The sequence below is a fragment of the Grus americana genome, chromosome 2 (assembly GCF_028858705.1).
Source record: "Grus americana isolate bGruAme1 chromosome 2, bGruAme1.mat, whole genome shotgun sequence".
Taxonomy (NCBI): Eukaryota; Metazoa; Chordata; class Aves; order Gruiformes; family Gruidae; genus Grus; species Grus americana.
The window spans coordinates 73,448,852-73,476,233 of NC_072853.1; the positions used below are offsets into that span (position 1 = coordinate 73,448,852).

At 40.9% G+C, this 27,382-nt stretch overlaps 1 protein-coding gene across 14 annotated transcripts in view; it reads right to left on the reverse strand.

Moving 5' to 3' along the window:
• The window catches only part of FHOD3 (formin homology 2 domain containing 3), a 418,162-nt gene that overhangs the window by 139,296 nt on the left and 251,484 nt on the right, over nucleotides 1-27,382 (reverse strand). The window lies entirely within an intron of this gene.

Sequence of the window (27,382 nt, forward strand, 5' to 3'; positions counted from 1 at the left end):
GTCTATTTTTGCAAATCTCTTTTTCTTCCGGAAGGAAGGACCTTTTGCAATACCTTTGCTCTAACCGCTGCCTGCTGGCCACGGCAGCTGCTGTAATAAGGAGCTAGTCCCTAGGCACCTTGTGTCTGCCAGGCTGCAAACCCTGTGAAGCCTCAGGACAGCACCCCGCAGTTGCACCAGACCGGGGCTCAAGCCGGTTGATTATTCGGGTGCTGTCTGCAGGTGTCAACCTCCTGTGCTTAACAAGCTAACAGATGACAGCGTAAGGAATAAACACCACCCAGAAGCAGTCCTGGAGAAAAGGAGTGATTAGAAAAGCTAGGTTTTGCTTGTCATTTAGCTAGTAGAAGGACACTGTAAGTTCAGTTTCTCAAGTGGCAAATGTTCAGGGCTTAACCAACTCCTCACAAAATAGTCAGTTTGAGACACCTGTGGGCATTTTAAGCCTGCATGCTGCTTTGGACACCTTGGGTAAGTACAAAACCAAAATACTGCAGTCCTAGACTAAGCTGCACAATGCCTACACTGGGAACTTACTAGCTACCTGTGACCCACACAACCTTTGCACACATGGGGCTTTTTAATATTGCTTTAATAGCGCTTCTTGACAGAAGCAGGCAATCGTTGAGCAGCTGCGCTGTCCCTTGGAAACTGGAGTCTCCAGCCAGCCAAAGCCCCTCCAAGACATCTGATAGCCTGGCACCCCAGACACAAGGAAAGTCCAGAGCCTGACATACATACACTAAAATCAACTCTAATTATCCACCATGGCACCAAGAAGTCTCTGAAAGGTCTGTTCCAGGGATAGTTGCTGCCAAGACCCATGTGAAGCATGGTGTATTTTCTCACGTGGCCTCCAATATGATGTCCCACCTGTTAAACGATCCCTTCATGACCCCCTGTGTGCCTGACCTGCCTGTAGCAGCTCATGCATGCTGCTGCTGACACGTTAAACATCAGGTATTGCAATGGGAAGTGTTTCAACGAAGACCAAGAATGACTGAATACCACAGCTATCTAGAAAGTTTCCATTTGTGATTAACTATGATGACTGTCAAAGTGGGAGATCCTCATATCTTCGTGAGTAAATTATAAAATGTGTTTGCAGGGCATGCCTTTTCAATTATTTAAATAGTAGACAGCTACATTGCAAATAAAATAACTGTAAATCTCAAAACTGGGAGATTGCTTAACAGGAAATAAAAGCAGCAATTCATTGACTTTCTTGCTTCTCTTTGTGAAGCCACAGGAGTTTTTGCCAGTCACTGGTATCATTTTATTTCACATGATGTACCCAGATGGCACAGCAATGGGAGCAAGAGAAACAAGTTTCATATTTCATTCACGAGTAGGTGAATCACTATTCATTTGAATCACTGTTAAAAACTTCATGAAGGCTTTTAAGGCTCTTTCTGGGGTTTACCAGGCTCTCATTTTATATTGAAGACGGGCACAACTGCTTTCTGAATCAGCTTCAAGAGAGTCACAGTTCTGTCAAAATCCACGGGACAATCACACTATTACTTCAGACAGGACTAGATGTCAGAAGAGCAATAAAAGAGGTAAATATATTGTGTAGTAGTCCAAAAAAAGTCCTGGTATCATCATTTTGCAAACATTGGTTGTTGCAATTATTTCCAAATTTCCTAAATATTACTGCTTAGTTAAAAAAGAAGGCTCATTGAGGCAATATATACACCCACTGGCTTGGTAAAGTGATGTTTTAACAGTTCTGAGATTAAATCAGGATTTTTGAATGTCATTATTAAGTTAGAAAAGAAAGTCAAATTGTGTTTTTGTATCATGTGCGAGCCAATTTATAGAGAGGAAATGACGTTAGCATCTTCTGGCTAAAGATAAGATGTAGCCACCAGTGTAAAAGGAAGAAAAAAAATTACCAACCTTTTCCCTCTGACTTGCTTTATGTTATACAGTGGAGTTTGGCAGTCCCTTTCCTTTTTATCTGTTTATATTTAGGCAATCGGAAACGTGTAACAGACCCAGCCAAAGAGACCACACAACAGGCTGCAAAACTCATGTCTCATGGAAAGGCTTGTCCCAGTTGTAAATCACTTGCCAGGAAAGGCTTTAGCCTTTACAAGGAATGTTGTCAGAAAGTTCATTGACTTAGAGACCAAAGCAATAGTTGCAAAGTTCATATTTAAAAATCCGGGTTGTTTGGTTTTGGGGTTTTTTTAAAAGGAAGAAAGTGAAAATAAAATTGAGTAAAAACTTAATATTTCACTCAGGGCCATGTAATTACTTCAGATTTATGCTATTTGAACTTAAAGGAGAAATGAGCATTGGATTTTCAACTAAAGATTTACTATGGCCAAATCCTCCGAGGCCTAATCCAAGCATGGACATGGCCTCGCAGGCCGTGTACTCATCCTGTTGATACGACATAGCCAGGCAGAGCTGCAGCTAACGAAACATGCAGTGCAACGAGTGTCCAGCCCCTGGTGAGAGGTGCACAGGAAAGCTGAAACCCTTCTCTCTTGTGGGGTGCAAAGATGCCCCCGACTTCAGATCTAGTGCTACGGGAACAGCCCTGCAATGTTGTTGTTTCACAAGGGGATAAAACCACCTTCTGCTCACAAGAGGAGGAAAGATCTTCCTGGAATGGAGGACTTATATATATACTTAAATAAAATACATAAAATATAGTATATATACAAACCCCCGTATTTATTATAATAAATAATAAATGTAACATATGAAAGAAATATATAATAATGTATTATAGTATATAACATAATAATATTATTTTTCTTTGTAGTAAGCAAGGAAAAGGAAACAAAAATATTTCCTTCTCATTGTAGGTGAACAAACCCAGTTCCCTCTTCCTCATGTATCATCTGCTCTACCCGCTAACCGTCATGGTGAACCCCCGCTGGACTAACTCCAGTAGATAAATATCTCTCTTGTACTGAGCAGCCCAAACCCGATGCAGTCTTACCAGCCCCAAACGCAGAGAGGCATTTCGTTCAAGTTGGTGGCTACTCTTCCACCAACCCAGCCCTGGATGTGTTTGGCCTCCTTTCACGCGAGGGCACACTACTAACTCTTGCTCAAATTCATATTCTCTTACCATAGAATCACAGAATCATAGAATGGCTTGGGTTGGAAGGGACCTCAAAGATCATCTAGTTCCAACCCCCCTGCTGCGGGCAGGGACACCCTCCACTAGACCACGTTGCCCAAAGCCCCATCCAACCTGGCCTTGAACACTTCCAGGGATGGGGCCTCCACAACGTCTCTGGGCAACCTGTTCCAGTGCCTCACCACTCTCACAGGAAAGAATTTCTTTCTAACATCTAATCTAAATCGACCCTCCTTCGGCTTAAACCCATTACCCCTTGTCCTGTCACTACACTCCCTGATAAACAGTCCCTCTCCAGCTTTCCTGTAGGCCCCTTCAGGTACTGGAAGGCTGCAATAAGGTCTCCCCGGAGCCTTCTCTTCTCCAGGCTGAACAACCCCAACTCTCTCAGCCTGTCCTCATAGGAGAGGTGCTCCAGCCCTCTGATCAGCTTCGTGGCCCTCCTCTGGACTCGCTTCAACAGCTCCATGTCTCTCCTGTACTGGGGCCCCCAGAGCTGGATGCAGTACTCCAGGTGGGGTCTCACAAGAGTGGAGTAGAGGGGCAGGATCACCTCCCTTGACCTGGTGGTCACACCTCTTTTGATGCAGCCCAGGACACGGTTGGCTTTCTGGGCTGCAAGCGCACACTGCCGGCTCATGTTGAGCAACTGCTGGCTCATGTTGAGCATTTTATTTATATCTTATTCAGAACGAGTGGACAGAATTAAATGGTGTGATGCTAAAAGAAACATCTGTAGCTTTCCCTGATATTTTAGAAGAGTTACCAGGACTCACTACCCTTAAAGGATAATTTTCAAGGAAGAATCACAGGCAAAAGAAAAAAAGAGGCAGAAAAGGAAGATGTACAAAAAGTGCCAGTTAAAACCTGCTGTGACAAAACTTAGTCCTAACAACATTCACCTTGAGCTTGCAGCATTACTGCCAAGGCCATCAAAAAGAAGTACAGGACGTTTACCTATCAAAAAGTGAGATATGCATAAACAAAAAAGCATTGAGCACCTCCCAGGATTTCTTATAAAGCTGTATGTTCCATATATTTCTATATCTGTTGTTCCCAACCTGCCTCTCTTGTTCAGACGGGAGTCAGACCAAAGCATAGCTTTAGCTTACATGGCTCTGGATGATTCTCATGAGATGGGCAAGGATAAAATTGAAAAAAAAAAACAGGTTCTCTAGAGGAGCAGTGATGAAAAGTATCTCGTAACATTTCCAAATTATAATTTGGGATTCAACTGCAGCTCGTATCCAGCCCTTTGGTTTCCTGTCATATTTCTTGTTGCTAATAGTTCAAAAAGCTCCTTCAGCACCTGGTAAAACTACAGATATACACACACGCACTTCCATATATACAAAGAGACTAATATGTATTAGAAGAATATACATACTAGAAGAAAACCTTGTTTTCTCTATCTACTTGCTTGCTACTATTTTAGCTTTCTATTTTACTGTTGGTTTACATGGTATTAGAAGCCTCATGGGTGTGCTTCAACTTCAGCTTTACAGGACATGGGCAATGAGAGCTGTCTGCTCTGTATGAAACAAGGTTTGCCTCTAACAACTGCACAACACAATCTTATCTTACTAATGCTCTGGCATAAGGTGTCTGTATTTTGTGGCAGTTCCCAGAACCGTGCCAGTTTCTTTGTTCACTTTCTTTCTCCGAAGACAAAAATATACCTGGAACAGGTCCACCCTTGTTCTCAGAGAAAAATCTAATCTTGAAATGAGGTTGAAATCAGAAATCCGATGTTGAAAACAGATGACGATGAGGAAGGACAAGTGGATAATCTTATGTTGGCATCCCATTACACAGCACAGCTTCAGTAGAAATTAAGGTGTTTACAGCCCATAAAACAGGATGTGTACAAAGTGGAAGGAGGCTGATCTTATTTTCAGTGCCAGGTATGTGTGTGAATGACATAATGAAAGCCCTTTGCCAAGGATGCATATCTGTAGCCAGTCTTTTAGAAACATAATTTACCTGACACATACGACATCTAAGTATTTTCTGATAAGTATTAACTTTCTTGAATCTCTGGAACAATGTCATTTTAGTATTGCACAAGCTGTTCACCCACATTTATGCAACAAGGATGTCTCCACTGCAGCCAGCATCTTACTGGACCTTTCCCACATCTGCACAGCAAAAAGCCAGCCACGAACTCCAGCACTGGGTGCACAAGCGGGGAGAGCCACTGCTGGTACCATGACTAAAGACCAGCTATCTATCTCAGAAGTACGCAGGGCTGGCTATACATGGGAAAGAACCCGTAACACCTACAGCAAGAGCAAATAGCTTTGTAAATGCGTTGTACATAGTGTTTATGTAACCCAGACAAAAAATATACCAGAATGGGGGTGTGGTGGTGTCATATAAGCAAGGGGAAAGATATTAGGGGGTAAAACATTTGGAAACCCCTGTTACTAGGATTTGCAAATGACTTACAGAACAAAGGAACAAACCAAGTTCTTTCTATTCTCTGACTCTCCTCTCAAAAACTGACATTTGAGGTCAATTACTTCATTCCAAAAAAGGGTGACAACTCCATTTAGTAATCCCATTCCTTTCTATTCATAGCTCCTGAATGAAAGAATGATCAGAAAAATGAGATCCCTCTGCACCACCTGAGCCAAGTGTTTCTAGTCAGCTTAATTTTCCATCTAAACTTTAAGGCAGCCACTTTTAAGGAGAATGATGAAAAATTTAGAATTCCAGAAAAACTTCTCAAATGAGTGTAATCACCTTTTCCTAGAAGGGAGAAAGATTTCATATGTGCTGGGACCTTAGAAGTTGCTTTTGAGGCTGCAGCGAGGATGTGCCAATTCCTCCACTTCCGTACTAGAGAGGTAACAACTGCCCAAGTCACGGGGTGTGCGGGGCACGTGGAGGTATGACAAAGCCGAGATGCGTGGGAAGCAACAGTTAAATACAGTGTGCATAAAGTATGTGAATAACCCCAATCTAGGCACGGAATATTGTTTACACTCAGGCATTTTACTTCATTAGGACTGTGACTATTAAATGATATATGTATCTGTGGGTTGCTATACCAGTTGCACAAATAAGAATATGCATGATGCCATGTCTATTTTAAGCATTGGAATTTTTATTAGTTGGCATATATTAAAATAACGCTAGACCTCGTTTTAATATTCAGCCATTTTCACTCAAATCGTCAAAGAGGGATGTTTAAATAAGGCAAATTAACTGTTGTTAAGTGCTTTGCAGGCTCAGGACTGAAGGTGTGGACATTGCAGAAAGGTGAGTTAGATCAAGATGAAAACCCCTATATGCTTAGATGCAAGATGCTAAAAAATTATCAATTAAACAATACACTTTTAATTCTGAATGTTCCTTAAAGTTTTTCTTTCTGCAGAGCATGTAATGCTAGGGATGGCAGAGAAATGCATGCATTTACTATTCTTAAAATTAAATTTCTCAGAACTTTGTAAACGTACTGGATAATGATTATAAGGTCTGCGCACTGTTACATATGTGGTGTGTATCTGTCATTTATCTGTGGTGAGATTTCTGACATGAAGAGAAAGAAGGCCATTAAAAAGAAATTCATCTGGCTTACCAACAAAACACAGGGATGAACAAGTAGTGATTAGTGACTGGTCAACAGTAAAAAAAAAAAAAAGGCTCATGCCTGGAAATGATTATTTACATCATCAATCACGGTCCAGAAGCAGAAGGGGGAAAAACGAAAAAGATCTGTACACAGAAGCAAGCAATTCATACGACAAACCAAAACATGTTATGAGGCCAATGTGGCCCTCAGATGAATCCATGCAATTCTGATGGGAGCTTTAAAAGAATATATTGGGAGTAGAAACTGGTTCTCTGTTAAGCCATTTGTAATGAACTAACGATGTAGCGACATTTCTCATGCAGCAATCACTGCATCATACAGACATTGTTTAAAAATCAAAAGTGCTGCAGAGCCTGGAATGAGCCAGGAGATGCTCCAGGGTTTTTCGGGCTTTCCCCTCTCCCCCTTTTGGAACACCAGCGACAATCTTCCCATGAGGTGGGGAAGTGACTTTCTCATCCCATGAAATACTCTAAAATTACATTTTTCTTTGTCTAAACCAATGTTTTTCTTTGTTTTCCAACAGGATGAACGGAAGACCATTCATAGCTTTGCAAGACAAAACACAAAGTGAGAGAAGTCTTTTCTTGTTTTCCTCCCCTGCAACCAGACCATCTCCTCAGTTTCTCCTGTAAGAACTGTTCATTCTGTGAAAATTACACATAACTATTCAGCCAGAAAGGATGACAGGACAGGACATGGAAATTACAGGACATTAAAGGATCAAACTTCTTTACTCTCAGGTGATTCTTGAGATGGTGTCATTGCACCTTTGTCAAGGGCTCCAACCACAGAGCTATTAGGTTTTGAGCGTCTTTCTCTTTTGCTCTTTCAGAAATTGCTGAAACAGAAAGGTTTGGTTTCAATTAAATTTTAGCTTTTTCCATTGCAAAACACAAAACAAAAATATTTCACTGGAAATTTGCCATCAGCCTGTGTCCAGAACAGGAATTATGCTTCACTTGTAAAGATTTACACTAAGATTTTCTTTTCTTTCTCTCTTCAAATTGTTCAGTTTCATCATACTCAATCTGTTGATGGGATTAACCCTTCCCAAACACTGGTGTTTTCTAGGACTCCAGCCAAATGAACACCATCAGTACATCCAGACCTGCCTTCTGTATCTGGGTAAGGATTGTGATTATATTATCTTAGATGAGGCATAAAACAATTAGCTTGAGAGAAGCGACAGTAATGTGAGAAGCAACTTCTGCTAAATCTCATGCCCGCATGTCATGTGCTATCAAACAGCTTTTGATAAAGAACAGACATTTTTCTTCTCTTTCTTCTTCTACAAACATGCACCTCAAACTGTTTATATATAGCAAGGGGTTTTGAGCATTTTTATGCTATGGATCATAGAGTAAGATTATCTAGTAAAGTCTGTTCCTTTCACTAGATACCATAAGCTTTGTTGGGCACACATTAAACTATCCCTATGCAAAAAAACCCCACAAACACTATGATGTGTATGCCATTCTAATGCTACTTAGCATCTGGAAACACACTGTCTGACTAGGCAATTTTTCAGTAGTTACTGCAAATGCGTGACCCAAAGATCTATAGGTCACAGCCAAAGTAGGAGTGTGTCCCACTTTTTAAACAAGAGTGGTCTTTAGGAATCAGTCACACTTCTATTAAATAAAATTTGCGTTTCTGATGAGCAGAATGAATGAAAAATAACCTTGTCTCTCTCGAACACTACTCTGATGATCTGTTCAGCAACAGACATAACTGTGATATTTCATGTTTTGGTAAAAAGAAGATAAGTAGATAACAAGCAACAAGAAACCACAGGTAATTAGAATTGCACATAACAGATTAATTTGCAAACTAAAATTTAACCACTGGGTACTGTTATAGGGATCACAATAACTGTGCACCTACATAGGAGAAACATGATTAAGGCCATTTGGCATGTTTCTCTTTTTTTTTTTTTTCTTGTAATGATGCAAGACTTGCATGCCAAGCCTTCCCACCAGCCCTCATTGATGTATGATGTTAGCCTTGAACTACGCTGTCCTCAACAGATGGTCACTGGGCTGAACCTCTGGCAACAGGAAAGGTTTGGGAGAATGGCAGTTTCAGCAACTTCTTTTCCTTGGGCAGGGCCAAGCTGATATTTCCTTAACCGTGCTCCAAAAAAACTGGGAGAGGAAAAGAGTTTTTATGAACTTACTTGCAGACAGGACTTTCTCTTGAGTCCCCTCTCCAAAATCCCCTTCCTATCACACTGTTCTAGCTTTGGTTATGTGGCTGAGTGACATCTTGGTTTGTGAAGGCATCTAATGCAATACAATGTCACTGTACTCAAGACAAAAGGCAATCGATTTTAAAGAGAGAAGAGATTAGATAACCTGTTACTAAGGTAAGTTACTGATGTATTACTTATCTCATGCAAAGCATTTAAGGATCTGAAAGCCATCTACAATTAATCAAGTCATGCAACAGTTCTGTGAAGCACACTGTGATTCATCACATGTTACATATGGGAAAGCTGAAGTGCTGTGAACTTAAAAGGCAAATAGATGCAACATTGCATCTTATTTCCTTTTTTTAAACCACCAAGTAAATATTTGACCAATGTGTATTTTCAGAAATATTTTAAATTCCAAATGTGGGCATTAGATTTAAGATTAAATCACTACTGTATCATTTGCATGAGTGCTTATAAACTATGTAGAACAAAGCCCATTTGCTCCATATCAATTTTCCATACCAAATCACCTTCTTCTGAGACCCATCTCCTATCACAGCCAGACCTCTGATTTATACAGGTTGGCCTGCAGGTGATGCAAAAAAGAATTTCCTCATGACACCAGCAGAGAGTGCTTCACAAGCTTCAGACCTGCAGTACATTTGACATGGCAACTGTGTACAAAGCAGCATCTCAACACTCCAGCATCTTCATGAAGTTAGTTTTCCTCCTGACCAATGCACAGAACAGCTCAGGTGGAGCTCCGAGGTGACCCTGTCCCTGACCGTGAAAGTCATCACCAATAAAATGTGTGGCTCTGCTGAATTATGGTCAAAGCCAGAGGAAAACAGAGAAATATGGAAACTACCAGAGTACCTTCCCTCAGAGCCTCCTTACAAAATTAAACCCACTCAAACACACGACAGTCATGAGGAACACTGTTTTCACCCTTGTTTCCTTAGAGAGCTGTGCTGTCCCTCCCACTATCCCCTTGTAGACTAACTCTTCCCCATAACTATGGGATCTGCCCCCTGAATTCAGTCATATGTGACAGAAATTGAGCTATGTTCCTATTCAAATTGAAAAACCGCATTACAAAAGACCCCCAGGTCAGCATTCTCATCAGAGAAAAGGAAGTTTCCAGGCATTTTGAAAGGAGGCCAGCTAGGAAATAGGTCCTCATGGAGCCTTCCACCAACCACACCACAGGCTGCCAGCTGTACCAAAGACAGGCACGGGATACATGACAGAACTGATGGTACCGAGACCATGTGGTATGGGAAGGAAAAAGCAAGGAAGGAGATAACAAATGGCTTCATTAGTTCTGCTGCTCATGAAACAACTTGCTAGAGTTAGTGGCCTTGGCGATGTCCTGTTTAAATAATATCAAGGTTGAGTTCAAGGGCCCTAGGGGAAAAAACTATTTGAGTCTGCAAGTACAGTGGAAAACTACTCTGTTATTATTCTGTGGTTTTACGCATGTGAAATTTGTTCTTTCAACAGTTCCATTAAAAAGCACTCATATTAAATACCAAAACTATGGCTGGGTTTAAATAACTTCACCTGAAAACCCCTGTAAGTTTAATGATATGGTTGGCAGTCCTTTCCTGACACTGGACAATCTCATAGACAACATTTCAACAGCAAAACCTCAAAATCAAAACAACCTATGTATAAAATGTGTGGAAGTGGTTGAAGATAGTTTGTTAATAAAGAGTCCAAACTACAATATTTTATCTATCACAACATCTTTCTTAAGCAAATAATTGTTAACAGGTTATCTTTTTTAGGCACCCTAAAAAGCAACATAGTAGTGGTTTGAACTACTGAAATAATAAAACCGTTGAAAGAACAAATACCATACATAAAATTATGGAAAAAACCCCATCACAAACTCCTCTTGAAAGAATAACTAATAAAGTAAAACTACAGAAAGGAGATATATATTCCACTTATTACTGGAATGGTAAGAGTACTAGTATTTCACTGTATGTATAGACTGAAGATTTTTCTCTATTCTCAAACTTCTGAGTATTATCAGGCACAAAAAGGAACCCAGAATCAGTGGTTTGACTGCAAAACCAGACCCATTTATTTACCTTTGGACAGCTTGCCAAATAAAGTTAATGAATAAAGCTGCTTTCTGAGGAGCATCTAAACATAACAGAAGCAGTCACATTTTTGCAGCAATCACCCGTTTGTCTCAGGTTTCCAAGTGTGGAAAAGGTGGCTATCATCAAATTTAATTCATATAATCAGTGTAGTCCCGATGCTTTTTTCTACATCTCAGGACTCCATGATGACATGAAAAATGTAACTGGGCCCAGAGAAACACCCAGCTTCCCATGTGGTGGGTTTGTGAGCTGAGTGGCAGCATCTTCCACACAGCTAGCATCTAGAAACTTGATTTATGGGAGCACAAATCACTGCATATCAGCTAAGGCATTGCTGAATTACACAGTCCTAGCGATTTCACATTATTCTAACTCCCTCCTTCATTAAAAGAGGACAGAGATGGAGATATTTTAAACTTTGGTTTTCATAAATGCTAGCAGGTATGCAACTTCTGCATACAGCTGGAGAATGGCAAGATGATATGAAGTTATTATGGTAGGCAACATTACTCTCATACCACAGTGATAACTATTTTGGAAGAGGCATAAAGTTCAGTTTTCAAGGAGATAATCTAATTCCTCTGTCTCAAGCTACCTCCTTCCTCTAACTTGTATCAACCAAACTCATTGCATCCACTGTCAATTTTACAGCAAATCAAACAAACTTACGAACTGAAAAGACGTATGCTTGGTTTTGAATCACAGAAGAGAAAAAGGGGCAAAGAGACACGTCCCTGTCTCCCCCCCGCCCTGCCTCCTGCTTGGATAATAAAAATGGAAGTGTTTCTATACAGCAATCCTCCTGGTAACGTGGGAATGGCCTCCCAAGTACATGTTGGGGTTAAGTCTCACCACACTCATGTTCACTTGTGTTTCAAAGGTTTGCAGATTAGATAATGTCAACTTCAGGCTCATCAACATCCTTGAGAGGACTCTGATGTCCAGATTCATCACCATGTCCAGATCCCAACTCTAGTAAATTTCTTTGTTAGAACTCATGAAAAAAGATCTGGCTTTTACCATTTTCTTCATAGTATAAGGCATATGTATGTGTGTACCACTACAGCAGAAAAAGGAAGAGGAACCTTGGGTGATTCACAGAATGACAGAATGGTTGAGGTTGGAAAGGACTTCTGGAGGTCATCTTGTCCAGCTCCCTGCAGAACCACCAAGAGCTAGTTGTCCAAGACCGTGTCTAAATGATTAAATGTGACTAAATGATAACAGCTTTATCAAGAACATGAATAACAAAATGGATACCCCTGGATTTTTATTTTAAAGAACTATTTGTTTTTTGAAATGAGGCATCTGCAACTTATTTTCTGTTTCTTTCTCACACACCCATACCAATCCCCAAACTCATATATACTGAAAGGGACATCAAGGTGCAAAAAGATCCACAGCACTTGTTATTTTCATCAGATCACAGTCATCACCTAATTTCAGAATAACAGAGCAATCCAACATGCATTAAAATTCAGACATCCAAACAGATACCCCAAATGTACTTCTCAGTTCACAAATCACCTGAAGACGAGACCTTTTATGCAATGAGATTCTAGTTCTCTGCACACCCAAAGTGGTCTGGGATTATGATAGAACACCTGAGATAATGTAGCTTAAGTGACTTAATTTTCCCAAGCACTGAAGAGAATACTGAGTGGCTTGCTAAAGAACCTCCTGTGACTCACAGAATTTGTGTTTCAGTTCCTCATCAGTACCACAGTGACAGCAATCCTTACTTCTGGTTTAGTTCGACAGCAGACTGAAAGGATTAGAAACCTGTTTTCTATAGAGCAGACTCAGAACAAGGCTATGACAAGTATTCAAGGCTCAGAAACTCATTTTCAAAACTGACAGGTCCGGCAGGGCTTACTTGCTCACACGTGTATGTGTACAACTCTCCCCACAGCTTGCTCTCCTGGAAATCTGCACATGCAGCTCAAAGACGAGCCTGAACTGGGTCTCTTATCTCCCAAGTGAGATAACAGAGCCTCAGAAGTACCACAGAGCATCCTCCAAACTCACCTGAAATGAGATCATTCTTGCCACAAGTCTAAAAATACCAGACAGCAGTGTAATAGGATAACTGAAATCAAATCTATGCCTGTATATTCCTAGGAGGCTGTAGCTACTAAGCTACAGGTAGCTTTGCAGCAGTGGTGACCAGGAGAGGGGGAGCGGCTAGCAGAGCAAGCAGAGCCCAGATGTATCTTCATTTAACCCTTCTCAGTGCCCTACTCTGAACCTGAGGACTAAACACCTTTGACCAAACCACTGCACAGTCAGATGTGCCTTTATTGTGGCATTATTTAACACGCATTTCAGTTCCGTTACTGTCAGAATGAAACATATTTGAGATGTAGGATTTGAGAATTATTCAGCATCTGGGACTTGCATAGTTTTTAGCCAAGTAATTGCCACGGTCATTCAAAGAGCTGAACCCACAGAAGCATGAGATCATAATCAGCAGTGATTTGACTTGCATCATAGATCAATTTTGGGCTGTTGTTTCAGTTCTTTGGGAGCAGTACAGACGGAAAAAGGGAGAGAGAGGAGAAGAAAAAAAAAACACAACCAAGCCTTTCTTTTTCCTGAAGTAACCACAACAGATTACTTCCACTTTCTTCTGAAGTCAAGAGTAACTGCAGGCAAAATCAGTAAATACAGTGATGCCCTAACGAGGGGCAGCAGTTCACAAAAGCAGTAAAATAAACTGCTGTAGAACATGATCCTTTGTATCCCAGAAAGCTCAACAGAAATGCACTGTGGTAGCTGTGTAATGTCTGATGGGAATGGTTCCTATGGATTTAGCCAAAAGCAAATGTAATTGAGATTTGACCCTTTCAACTCAGTAGAGCACAATTTTTGAAGAGGTGAGTTTATTGAGAGTAATAAAATCACACTGAACTCTTGCTTTTAGTGCTATTTTTCCTGCTTTTAGAAAATGTTTCATGGTAGGCTCTCCAGTACTGCACAAGGAATATTTACTTAAACATCTAAATAGTGCCATAAAAGAGATGAGAAGTATCATGGAGCAACTGTGTGAAAGGCATGAAAATGATCATGGAAATGCCAGGAAAAAAAAATTTATTTTTTTTTTTAAATTTTCCAAGGTACTGCATAGGCATATTTCCTTTCATAAAAGTGTCTCACAGTATCTGAAAGAATATTTTAGGTATCCACATATGGATTTAGCTGTATAGTTCTTGGCTCTGAATCCTCCTCCTCCTCCTGCTACTATTGCTGCTACTACTGCTGCTGCTACTGCTGCTACTACTACTACTACTACTACTACTACTAGCTTTCCCAATGCTACAGAGCAAATTAAGAGTCTTGATAGCCAGCCCCCAGCTTTAACCAAGAACATGGAAGGGACTGGATTTCAGCCTTGCTGCTAGAGATCGCTGTGTACTGCCTCTGAGTAGTAAAGCAGATCTGCCTGCATGCATAATGCCAAACTAAAAATCTTTGCAAGCTGAAAGTCCTACAACTCCTTCCCATACTGAGTCTTGTTGTTTCTAACCCATACATCCACAGCACAATTCATAGGAGGACCAGTGCTGCTCTAGTTCAGGATAACCAACTACAACTTGTGCTCTGAAATCTCCTCTTCAATTAAAACCTGAATATTTCCTTCGAGCTCCTAGACAGCCTCCCACAAGTGGGCATTGCCAGAGCCTTTCATACCCACCTGTTTAGGATGGTAGGGCAAAACCTAAAGGCAATTTAAGGTACGGAGATAAGCAAGATTAATCAAGTAGCAAAGCAAAGGCCATAGGCTGAAATCTGCTACAGTTTCACAAATAAATACCTCTCACTTGCAGTCCAAAAGCAAGTTTGCATTCTAGTTCCCCTAGAAAAGCAAACATGTACAACAACTACTTTTAAGAATGGAGGCAGCCAGCAGCTGCAGCTGAACTATTTTCTAACACATCTTCCCCAGCCATGGGGGTGGGACGAGGCTGTGCTTGCCATGCTCTTTGAAATCCGTGCTCTGGCTGTATTCCTCAGCAGGCTGCTGGGTGATTTTCCCCCGGCACCTTGGACTAATGCAGACAAAAACATAAATAAATTGCAAGATGATTGAGAATGTCATCACTCCAATTAAGCTAGGTGCATTAAAAAAATACACGGGGCCAAAGGACACAACTCCAGAGTACCAAAAAACCCCCCAAAACTGAAAATGTGTTTCATCAAATATGCAGAGAGATTAATTTAGTATCAGGCTAAAAATATCTGACACTCAGGGGTAACAGCTGTATGAGGGAAGGACAGCACAAGTCAGCTCCTACCAATGACCTGTGCTAGGTGGTAGGTGGCACGGCTATTTTAAAGCACACAGTCCTGCTCAACATAGTATTCTCCCAGTAGCATTTTGCCCCAGTCTGTTTATTCATAACCATCTGTGTCTGCTAGGTGGTGCTGTGGGATGGCTTTTCTAAGGCAGAAGAGGCAGCTTGCCTTTTTTGTTCCCCTCAGTGATTTTTTTTCCTTCCACAGTAACAGCTGCAGTATTTTCTGCGTCTTGGTTGTACAAGATGCGTCCTGTCTGGTCTCCTTTCTTGTTCTTTATTTGCTGCAGGCATGCGGTGGCCACCACTGATGCTGCTGATTCTCCAGAGCAGTCAGAGAAAATGCGCATGTGTCAGTGTTCATCTGCGTGCCTCCATATCCACGCAGGAAAGCAGGAATCACGGGTGGAGGCAGGAGGTATTAATATCTACTCTAAAAATTTCCAAATTTTCATTTTCCTTTGGTTCTGAAGATACAGGACATTTAAGCGAACTATTTTTATTGACAAAGCAGAATTTAAAATTAAATCAGGCACACAAATTAATAGCATGGTTTCAAAGGAAAGGGTAAGTCTAAACCCTCTTGAAGCTCTGATGAGAGAAATATCACCCTTTTTTTCCTCTCAAACCGCAACTCACTTTCACGAACCTACTGTAAAAACTTCAGAAGGCAACCCTCTGAAAGGGGAGGTAATGGGAAGGATGCTTTTTTTGGCTTCATTTTTGTTCTGGAACTAAAGAATAACTGAAACGGCAGGATGCTATCAGTGCTTTAATATCCATAGTATCATAACTGGTGCAGACTGGGATTGAACTATTCAGACCTGTCAAAACATGTTGTGCTAATGACCTGTAGGTAAAGGCAGCCTGGTGATGTCCATCTGTTCCCCATAACTTTGTATCGGTTTAGCCAAAGATGACGAATAATCCTAACCCACCCTTCTGAGCAAAAGGGAAGAAAAACAGAACAACCCCCCAGATGAGTAATTGCAGTATTACTACATCAGGTGATGATGTCAGGAAAATCTTGTGCTCAGCTTTCAGATCGTGTCCCATGGCCCAAAGTCTCGGGACACTCTCTGAGTGCTTGCTGTTCCTATACAAAACCCACCCTTGTAAATGGTGAGGTTATCCGCTTTGACATATATTGCAATTTCTACTTAGTAAATTGACATTTTCTGCCTGATGTTTTGCTCTGAACTTAGATCTTCAACTAGCAGAAGCTGAAAACTTGGTCACTCACTTTGCATCCCCACATCAGAAGGGGATGACAAGGAAATGAGAAGGGACTCTGTGCAGGCCAGTGATGAAAGTCAAGGTCTATCATGATTCCAAGCAAATTCGGCACAAATCTCACTACAGGTGTCCGTCTGAGCAAATCACCAGCCAGTGCAGATCTAGGAACAAACTTATCTTCAGGTGGTCTATCACATCTTTCCCCCTACAGCCATGGAGAATCCTTACTACAGTGGGGCTCGATGGTTCCCCTGTGCATGGAACAGTGGCCCAACAGACATCAAATACGAGGACAGCGTGTACGTGGGGAAGCTAGACTGTGATGAGGAAGACAAAAAGAAGCAGCAATCTGAGCACAGAGCACTGCAAACCATGGAGAGTGTTAGTGACACAGAGGAGAAAAAAAGTATGAAGTGGAATTCTATTCTATTTAAAGGAAAACAGCGTGAACAGAAACTCAACCCACAGGAGATTAATCATTCTGAGGCAATCCCATACATTAATACCTGCAGAGGTCTCTTGTCCCATTTTACTCTGTTTATATTCTGCAAGAAAGGCTGTCATATGCAAAGCCTGACTACGGAAATATTCAAACTGCGAGTTAACAAAGTTGCATTTCCCTCCAAAATCATAATAAGATGCTTAGACAACCACACAGTGGAATTAAAAGTGCAGTGGCTTCTGAAGAGGATGCTTTCATTTTATTACTACACTGAAGAAGGAAGCAGCTACACGCTGCTGGAAACAAAAAAGACAAAGCATACATTTGCTACAGTTCTGTGTCTTTTAATAAGAGGAGGAAATTCAAAAATAAAAGGGACCAATCTATAAAAATTCCACGCTGGATGAGGTATTAACAGTATTTTTTATATTGAACATCACGTTCTTGTTTTTCATTAATGTCATCTTCAAAAAGGAAAATAGTAGAGAGATAGAGGGGGGCAAACCAGGAAGCATCTGAACTCCTTGTTCAATTGCTGTGATCAAAGAGGAGCAGAATATGGAAAGAGAGTACACAGCACGTCCAGATGAGACTCATTTCAGTGTATTGTGGGAGCCAGCTAGAGAACCTGCTGGTATGCTGGGAATTATTCTGAAAGGACTTTATATGGTATGAACTACTACTAGAGGACTGTGGAGAAAAAAAAAAAAAAAAAGAAAACATATCAGACAACCTTTCTTTTGATCTTGATCATATGAAAAGTAATTGAAGTCCACACATTTTACCAGATATATTCCTTCCTAAGGACTTGTCCTGTAACTGAGGAGACCAACATAAAGTTTTTGGGGTAGCCACGATGAGTCCTAGGGCAATCACCGGGTACGGTAACTTCAGGGACCCGAGCTGGTTGAAACTCAAGAGATTCTTTGGGGTGCACTACATGCCTAATATAAAGCCATCATATATGCTTTGGTGGTTTCCATTTTTGATAAGCATATTTTTTACTGTATCTTCGGCTAGGAGCTGTTACTTTAAAGAATGACTATATGTAAATAAAGGAATGACAAGCATTTTTGAGAGATGCCAGAAGGACAGATATGGTAACAATTAGTATTCGGTTCAACTTTTACCTATGTATCTGTCTTCAACACATATAATCTGTCCTTCCGCTCCCTCATGTTCTTCCCCCAGGGCTCTAAAATCCAAATACCAATTTTCCAGATGAGGGACCAGGACACAAAGGGATTTGGAAACATGTTCAAGAATGTGCCTGGAAGCTGGATTCAGCCTGGGTCTCCAATGTATGGACTCTCTCCCTAGCTGGGCCATTCTTCCAGTCTAAGCTACAAGCAAAACATTGGTATATTAGCTGCTGTGTTGGCTGAACTGTCTCAGATCTGGTTTACATGACGTTGTGAAAAATGTTGGATACCATCTTCTTTCCTGCAGGCAGGATTCCGCCTCTGTACTATATATATGGCAACCAGGACAGAGACTAATTTAAGAAGAAAATTAAGACAAATTTAAGAAGAAAAATAAAGGCAATGCTGTATTGACTAATTCAATTGCTGTCTCAAGGAGTTTCCAAAAAGACAGAACATTCATTAAAAAAAATGAGAGAGAAGATTAAGCAGTACAGCTCTGCAGAAAAAGATGGATCCTATATGCCTCACAGCAGACACAGAGTACGCAGTGGATTCAATTCATACTTTGAGGAGTACGAGATCCTTGCACAGCCAAAAATTGAACAGACTTTGTGTGGAATTTCTGCTGTTGTTTCCTCACAAACTATACTTGCATTTCTGCAAAATCCTGTAAAAAGGATCCACATGAACAGTGCTGTTCTTCTCAAAAATCTTTAATAACAATTCAAAAATCATCAAAACAAAGATGAGAGGAAGAAGCAACTTGGTAACAAAGTCTAAGCCTCCACAAGTTTATAATAAAGAGTGAGAAAAATGAAGCAATTGACAAAAGCATCCTACCCATATCCTATAAATTAATTAAACTATGCTTGTCACAATGAATATCGTAAGATATTGTGACAAATAGGTAAGGTAAACCCAAAGCTCTGTTAAGATACAGAAAGAGTATCTACATTCTTCAAATCTGGGGGAATAAGTCAAAATTAACCATAACGCCTTTTAACAGTCATGAAAAGCCAGAACATCAATACACAATGAAGAATGCAAAAGGTTTACCACCTCCTTTCTTCCTATAGAATTGCAGGAGTCATTCCAGCACACACACCCGCACTTTTTGCTGGCAGAACAACCAAAAGTTCTGTCTAAAGCTCAGGACACTTAATTAAGCCTCAGGAGATCTGGATGCCAGGTTTGTTTCTTATACTGGTCTCACTATGCAGGGGGAAGAGGAACAATATAACAATTTGCAGTAAGTACAGGTGAGGTGCCGGTACTTGGCACTTTCTGAAAACATACCCATTCACTACGGCACATTTTCTTATTTTTCATACTGATCTAACTCATGTACCACACATGGCACAGACATGGGCCCCACTCCCCGTGATTCAAGGCCTCATTGCATGAAAGTACATCTGCTGATTGTGCCTGGAGGGGCTTGCCCAATGGCTCGCTGAAATGGGGATACAAGGACAAAGGATATTTGCTACTGACATGAGCCTACGACTTTGATTTTTGATACCCATTTACTGATGAGAGTAAATATATAAACCAGAATCAGTCATCTAATAGGCTGGCACTATAGCTAGTTTAACATACAGCCATATTTGATAACTCATGCGGTCATATCAGACTGAAAATGACTTCCAAAGTCTTCTTCCAATGTCAGAAGCTGTCAGGTTAGGCAGCAGAAAGTATCAGTCTTGGAGAACAGGGCGCAGGGGAGCAAAGAAGGATTGCTAAATGACTTCCCACCAGGATACCTACGCTTAGGGCCACGTGTAGGCGCCTGCACGAAGAGGCACTTACCTGCACAGTCTGCGTCCTAGTCCTGCGGCACGGCTAAAAACAACTAACGTCATGTAGTTGGACTTACAAAAGGGAAATGAAGATAAAAAAACATGGGGAAATTCAGAGGAAGTACTTCATTGTGAAGCATTATTTGGACTTTTTGCATATATTTATTTCAAAATAGAGTAAAAAAATGTATCACTTCACCTTGGCTAAAGGTCCGAGCTAAATAATTTGAGTTTGGTGGCATTTCAACAACTGGCAATGCCTCATATCACCTAAAAGCAATAGAGACCAGAAAAAAGGCAACCCTGCAGACTGAAGCATTAGGCATCCAAGTTCATGAAACAGTGCTTCCAGAAAAGGTTCAAATATAACTGCTTATTTTAATTTTAAAACGTGGTATATTTCCTTAAACTGCACCTTACTAAACTCTTAACTTAGGACTAATGACATTTCTACCCTGCAAAACGAGTACTTAGCTATCCCAAAGGGTTTGGCGTAATGACAGCAATATGTTTTATATTGGCCAAGTTGATTTCTATGTTTAGATATGCATTAAAATCTCAGGTGTGTACTACAGGCTTGGATTATAACCAGCTGCTTTTTATCTTTGTAGTAACTCTTTCATATTTCTTCACTCTTTTCCATCTGACAACTTGTGGTTGAAAATTTGCTATTTTTCTTGTTCAGGCAATTGATTTTATAATCAAAGACCTTTCACACTGGTGGCTTCAAGCATGCTGGAAAGACATGTAGGCTCCATTTTCTTTAGTCTCATCCCTCAATACAAACTTTCCACTTGCACCTTCCCCTTTCACAGGAATGCTGGACTTAATGCTTGTTAGAAAACACTAGTAGCTAACAGAAAATACTAATAGCTAGGGCCTGAGGCACAATAATTTGCTCACAAATGTGAATGGTAACAGATCTGTGACAGCGAACTACTTTAGTGAGAGAGACCAAGGTAATTCTGAAAGATAGCACTGATTTTTAGGTTGTTTTTTCAGTTTTTTGCCCTACCTAATTCTAGTATAACACTTGCTTTTTTCTTGCCTTTCTTTTACAACATGAAATTTGTACATCTGCATAGATGAAGGGTATTTTCTGGAAATATTTGGACATATTTCACTCATTGCTAACAGGACATTTTCTCATACAGATTTGAACAGATGAGACTGAGTGAAAAGTTGAGCCTGAACATTTGCCACATTGTTGGCAGTTAATCATTACATTTTCTCATTCTCCACTTCAAACGAGTTGAAATCGGATCTCTGATATGATGTGGGAGAACTCTCTATTTTCTAGTATCGCCTTAATCTACAAGAGTTCATTTTGAATACAGAAAAATGGGTATTTATCCCTTCAAAATACTCAGAAATGAATGCAGCAGACAGAGCTACAGGAATAGTTATTGCTGCAGGACTGGACTACGGCAAACTCTCACATTTGATGGAACAACTTTGAAACCCACCTACAAATATGGTGAGCACTCGTAGCAGTCTCTCTGCTGAGCTGGACAGACCAAAGCGAATGCATAACGTAGTATGCACTGGCTGGTGTATCCTATTCCAAGTTTATTGCAACATCCTGATCCTTATCTTCAAAGCACTAATTAAATACAATTCAAAATAAACTCTTTTCATGAAACAGTGCCGTTATAGATTCCGAATGAGAGATGGAGGAAAGCTCTCTGCCGACCTGGGTCAACGTTGGCTCAAGCCCTTGAGAGGCAGGAAGTAGGAAAGTTAAGTTCCTATAAATCCAGGATTTTGTTTCTCCCTCACACAACCATTTTCATAACAATAGTTCAATGGCCAAATACATAGCGGATTAAATTTAAGAGCCGGCAGCTAAGCTGACATGAATGTTCATGGTTTCACTGAACTCAAAACAGTTGTACCTGTTCACCACAGTTCAAGGACTCAAGTGCAAAGCAGCCCACGGGGGAGATCGCACTGATTTTAGGGCTCGAGGGGAGATCTCAGCTTTGCTTTGAACCCTTCCAGGAAGCAAAGGAGCCTGAAAGCCTGTAAGACTGACACCTGACATTGCTACCTGGGCTAGAGCTGAAAACAGAACAAAACCGCAGGCTTATTATAGCTATGGCTGGAGGTAAGAGAGACGGTGCAACCTATGTAGCTTTTGCATTAGCTGTATGTGGACTCTTATTTGTCAGAAGCTGCAAAAGAGTTTGTTAACCATTGAGGCAACAGATTGGGAAGAGGACAACATGTGAAATTAATCAAAGTAGGTCCCTAAGCTGTGTAATTTCTCCTGGATGCTTAACTCTTTTAGTGGGCCAGCTTTTCTGGATCACCTTCCAAACACATTAAGAATAAAGCGCAGGACAATTACACAGCACAACCTCCTGCTCACAAGGATTAGGCATATTCCTATGTATATTCCTGTCCAACACCCAGGCAATGTGAACTCAGGATAGGCCATCCATACACACAATGATTTTCAAAATATATCACCAGAAAATTTAATGAGACGCAAATACATCATATTTCCGAGACCCTCAACAAGGCAGTATATTATCCAGTTTTGGTGGTGATTTAATTCAACATGCTTTGGGCTTTAGTACTACTAATGCTACTATTTTCGTCCTATTCGTATCTGTTAAGCCCCTCACATTTGTAATTTTCTCCATGACTACAAACCCGTTTTCAGTATGTATTTGTAGACCCACTTTAACATCCATTTGCATAAGATTTGGTGAGAAATTTCCTCAGCAAAAGAAAAGCACAAATTCAAGTTATACGGTATTCTCTGCTCTGCTTATGGCTTCCGTCAAGCACAAATGGCTTGTGAAATGGAGACTGATTTAATCATGTTCTTAAATTGAGTATTTACTTCTACATACCTTAAATGATTCACTTGTAAAACCAATTTTAGTGCTGTTTGTGACTAAGAATAGTATTTCTCTCAAAATTCTCATGAAATGACTTACCAACCGTGTGCATGTTTTAACATGTCACTGGCATGGTGCAGGAAAAGCAGCCCTACTGGACTTTCCTTTTGAAATCAAGAAATTCACCCACTGCGACTACATTCTGTTTGAATGTTGTGGTTTTCTTCCTTTTGCTTTGAAATAGTTTTTTTTCTTCTTTTGGATTAAATTACATTTAAAACATTCAAAAAGTCCTTACTTCAATACCAAGGGAAGCAGAAGATTCACACGAGGTGCAGAGAACAACTTTCTAGTTAAAATTTGTATTTAACCTCGCAATCTAGGACCCAGATAGAAACAAAGTGGAAAAAAAAATTAAAACAAGATGTGAGATAGGAATCTTTAATCAAACTCGTTGTATCAGCCTGGGCCCAGCATTCCACCCTGTCTTCTGAGGTTACCCAGCACCACTTTGAAAATGGATTACTTTCCACCAAAAACAATGCCAAAAAGGGGCTTTAGCTCCCCTGAGGGAAATTATAACAGCCTGGATCATCAAATGGGAAAAAATAATCATTATCAGTAGCAGTCAGAAATGGAGGGAAAGAAAAGATGGAACCAGACTCAGGTTTTGGACCACTTAATGCCTTAGATGTGCCTTTGAAGACTGAGGTGGAGTGGCAAAAATTTGTGGGTTTGTGATGCAAAAGACCGTTTGTGGCTCTTGTGGATGACATAAACACCTGGGGTTTTTCCATGATGTCTGGTTCAGAAACGTACTTTTTGTAAACACTTGGTAGTTAGTCCTGGAGAGTGTAAGGCACCGATACAGTATTGTACACTTTCTATGACCAGGTCAGAGGGAATACCAACACATATGGAAGATAATACATCTATTACCTCACACAAACTAACAGATGAAAAATACATTGTAAGGACTTAACATGCCTTACTGAATATATGTCTTTAACCTGGTGTCCCTTGTTTTGGGTGAGAGAAATTTTCCAACAGTCCTTGCCATCACTATCAAACTGAGACTCTACCTCAGGTGATCCACCACAGAGCTCCACAGGGCTCTGGGGTGACAGCTGCCAGCATGAACAAATGCCTCAGGTCCCTTTACAGCCAGGCTAAACATAAGTTGCAATACAATGCAAAAACTTAATTCCAACTGCAACAGCAATGTACAGCTGGCAGAAACACCGAGAAAGTGGTGAAATATCATTTCCCTCATGCTGTGAGGTTGAATCAAGGTTTGTGTTACGGCACATGGTCAGTTAAGGCAACGTCCTTGATAGGTTAGTTTATTCACTTTTAAAAAAAAAAAAAAGTAAAAATTAAGGAGCAATTCTGAAAGCACCATGAACTAGCATTCATTGACTCCTACTTTTGTCTTTTAAAAAGCGAACTATCTAGCATGAATGTTCCATGCTACCAATGAATGCTAAAAGAAAATTTGGTTGACATAGGTATTTCCTATTTACGTAACTTCTAGCTTATATAACAAGATGGTCAGAGCCCTGGCCCTGCTATAGCCCTCTTTTGCACTCCTACAGCAGTACACTGCTGACCTCAGTTATGTATTAAAGTTCCCTGGAAGCCAACATCATGTAACCATACACCTATAATTAAGTACATACTTGAATGCTTTGTTAAACAGGGAAAGACCAATGAATCGCTGCCTATATAACCAATGACGAAATAGTAGTAATGCACATTTAAATTGGGATTATGCTGTAAATGTTTTATGCCAGGGATCTATTAGCCATTGATGATTGGAAAGTGGTCTACAGCCAGCCTGTGACAGGCCACTGGTCACACGTAGTTGGATGTGCCTTGCAAAGGACCAGAAGTGGCCCTAAGAGCCTGGGATTTGCCAATAATGCTCTTCTCTTTAAATAACGTGGCAGAAGAATGGCATTGCTAACTTCACATTTCCAGTCTAATACCTAAAAAATACCTATCTGAAACAGGAGGCTCTTTCTGCCCACTAATAAATGAGTTATCTAAGATCAACTTTCTTCCCGCTTGTCAGTTCCTCACCCTGTCACCGCTGGCGTCTCTTACCCAGCACAAGGGCAGCAGCACTAGCGCAGTCACGCTGCTGGAATTTTAATCACCTCCCCACTAACTTTGTTCAGAACAAATTCAGACCACAGCACTAAAATTATCAGCAACTTCTGATAATCCATCTGTATAAGCACCTATTGATGCTTAGAGGGGTACAACTGCAGCAGCACTAGCAATAGTAAGGAATACAATGACAACAGTCTAGACAGGCTTTCGGTAAATTGATTATAGTCCTGTTTCCCACTAACTTCAAATTTTATTTCCCGCACCCTTCCCCTATCCCTGTACAGAAGTATCGCTGGGTGCCTAAAGTGAACTTGGAGCTGGGTGCCAAAATTAAAGCCGTTGCAGTGCTGAGCATGACAGACCCTAAGGTCCTTTGCTGAACACGTGTGCTGCAGTGGACAAGCACATGCAATAATACACTACTCCAAGTGAGCGAGGGCGACAGAGCCAGCAGCCCTATGCAAACAGAGCAGAGCAAGTAACAGTAAAAGGTCCTAACATTATAGAATTTGACCAACAAAAAATCAGTGGAAAAGATTCAACCACCTCCAGTGCTGAGTATATTAAACCTGGTTGGAGCTTTTGAGAAGGCAAGAAATGGTGTGTCACAGCTGCGGCAGCTGAATGACTGTATTTCTCCTGCATCCTATTAGAGGGATTTGCCCCAGGACTTAATTGGCAATTTTACTATTCCTTTTTTGTTGAGCAGTGTTAACGTATTTTTTGCCGCCTTTGTTGCGGAGAAGGCACCAGCATAGCAGGGCTGAAAATTAGACCATAGGTGCATTGCAAATTCCAGAGGTTCATTTTTCACAGAAAGTCAAAACCACCTTTAAGTGCGTAGAGCAGCTGTCCCACCACAGTCTGATAGTAAGCCTGCCATACCTTTGGTTAACTTCTGGCACACAGACAGGGACTTAGATCTCTTCCAAGACAGCCAAAGAATAATGAAAAAGCAACTTTGATGCTACCTGAAACCAAACTATTCAAAGCACATTGCCTGCATTCCTTAGCTGCAGGCACTGAGCCAGGACATGGAGATAATCATTCGGGCTGGCGATGGGGGAGGAGAAAGGAGCTTAAGGACCTGAGAGCTGAAGTGCTCTGGTCAAGAAAATCTAGAAAGAATTTAATCTGCAAGGTAGCAATACAGTCGTGTTTCTCACCCATCCCACTCCCATTAGGTGCATTAGAGAATTAAAATAATCATGGACATGGCAATATTTTTTTTTCCTTTTTTGGTCATCTCTTTTATCTGTTCAAGAGAAAATGAGGATTTATACCAAGCAGACAATTTATCTCGTCTTGCACCGCTTTTCCAACCATGGCTAACATTCCCTGTTTCAAGAGGGCAAACTACCCAGCGTAACACCCAGCCAGCAGTGGAACATTTTACATGGGGGAAAGTTTCTTCTCGTCTTCTCCCAGTCATAAACTACATGCTGCAAGCCTGAGATTTGATAACCATAATTATCTTTTTTTTTTTTTACGTATCTACCAATATAGGTATGTCCACCCAAGACAAATCAGTTCTTCTAATACTGCAGCATCTGTTCTTTGACTTCATAATTTGCTGCAGCAATGAAGTTTGCACATTACAGAAAAAAATCTGCAGTGGTTAAAAAAGGCCCCTGGGTCACTGAGCTTTTTTTCTCCTCGTGTTATGAAAGCTATCAGTGGAAAGAGGGAGACCAGCAGCATCTCTCTGTCACTACAGTATCCAACAGTAAGTTTCTGCAACTCAGCCACTGGAGGAAAAGTTCCTGGAAATTTCTTAGTAATTCTAATTATGGTTTCAACTCCACCAATTATGGCAACTTTAAAGTTGTTAACAAAAGCTAACATGCCCTGCTCCAGCTATTGTGTCATACAGATCTATCCCAAGCCTGTCTACATGGCAAGAGCAGCAGCAGTCCCTGCAGGCCTTAATAAACTTCCTAAAGTTGGAGAGCCAACAGCCTGAGGAATGGTGTATTTGTGGCCTTACCTACCCTACAGCCCTTCAGGATGGCGTGCCAGCAGAATCTGTGTTCTGCTTCCTTTGCAACTTCCAGCAAAGATGGCCCTAAAACTGGGTTGTGCACTATATAAATCACTACTCCACAGGAGAAGACCAACCCAAGTGGCAGATATTCTGGCCCTCAGCTTTTGCCTCCTTGTATGTGGGGACCAACAAAGAATCTCTTGTTGGCAGGTACCAGAGTTTGTCTTCTAGGGCTCTTCAGGCACGAGAAGACTGGACATTAGGAAGCATTTCTTTACCGAGAGGGTGGTCAAACCCTGGGACAAGTTTCCTACAGAGGTGGTCGATGCCCCAAGTCTGTCAGTGTTTAAGAGGCATTTGGACAATGCCCTTAATAACAGGCTTTAACTTTTGGTCAGCCCTCAAGTGGTCAGGCAGTTGGTCAGATGATCACCGTAGGTCCCTTCCAACTGAACTATTCTGTTCTAAGAAGGAAGTCACTCTGAATTGTCCTCCCCCAGTGCTCAGC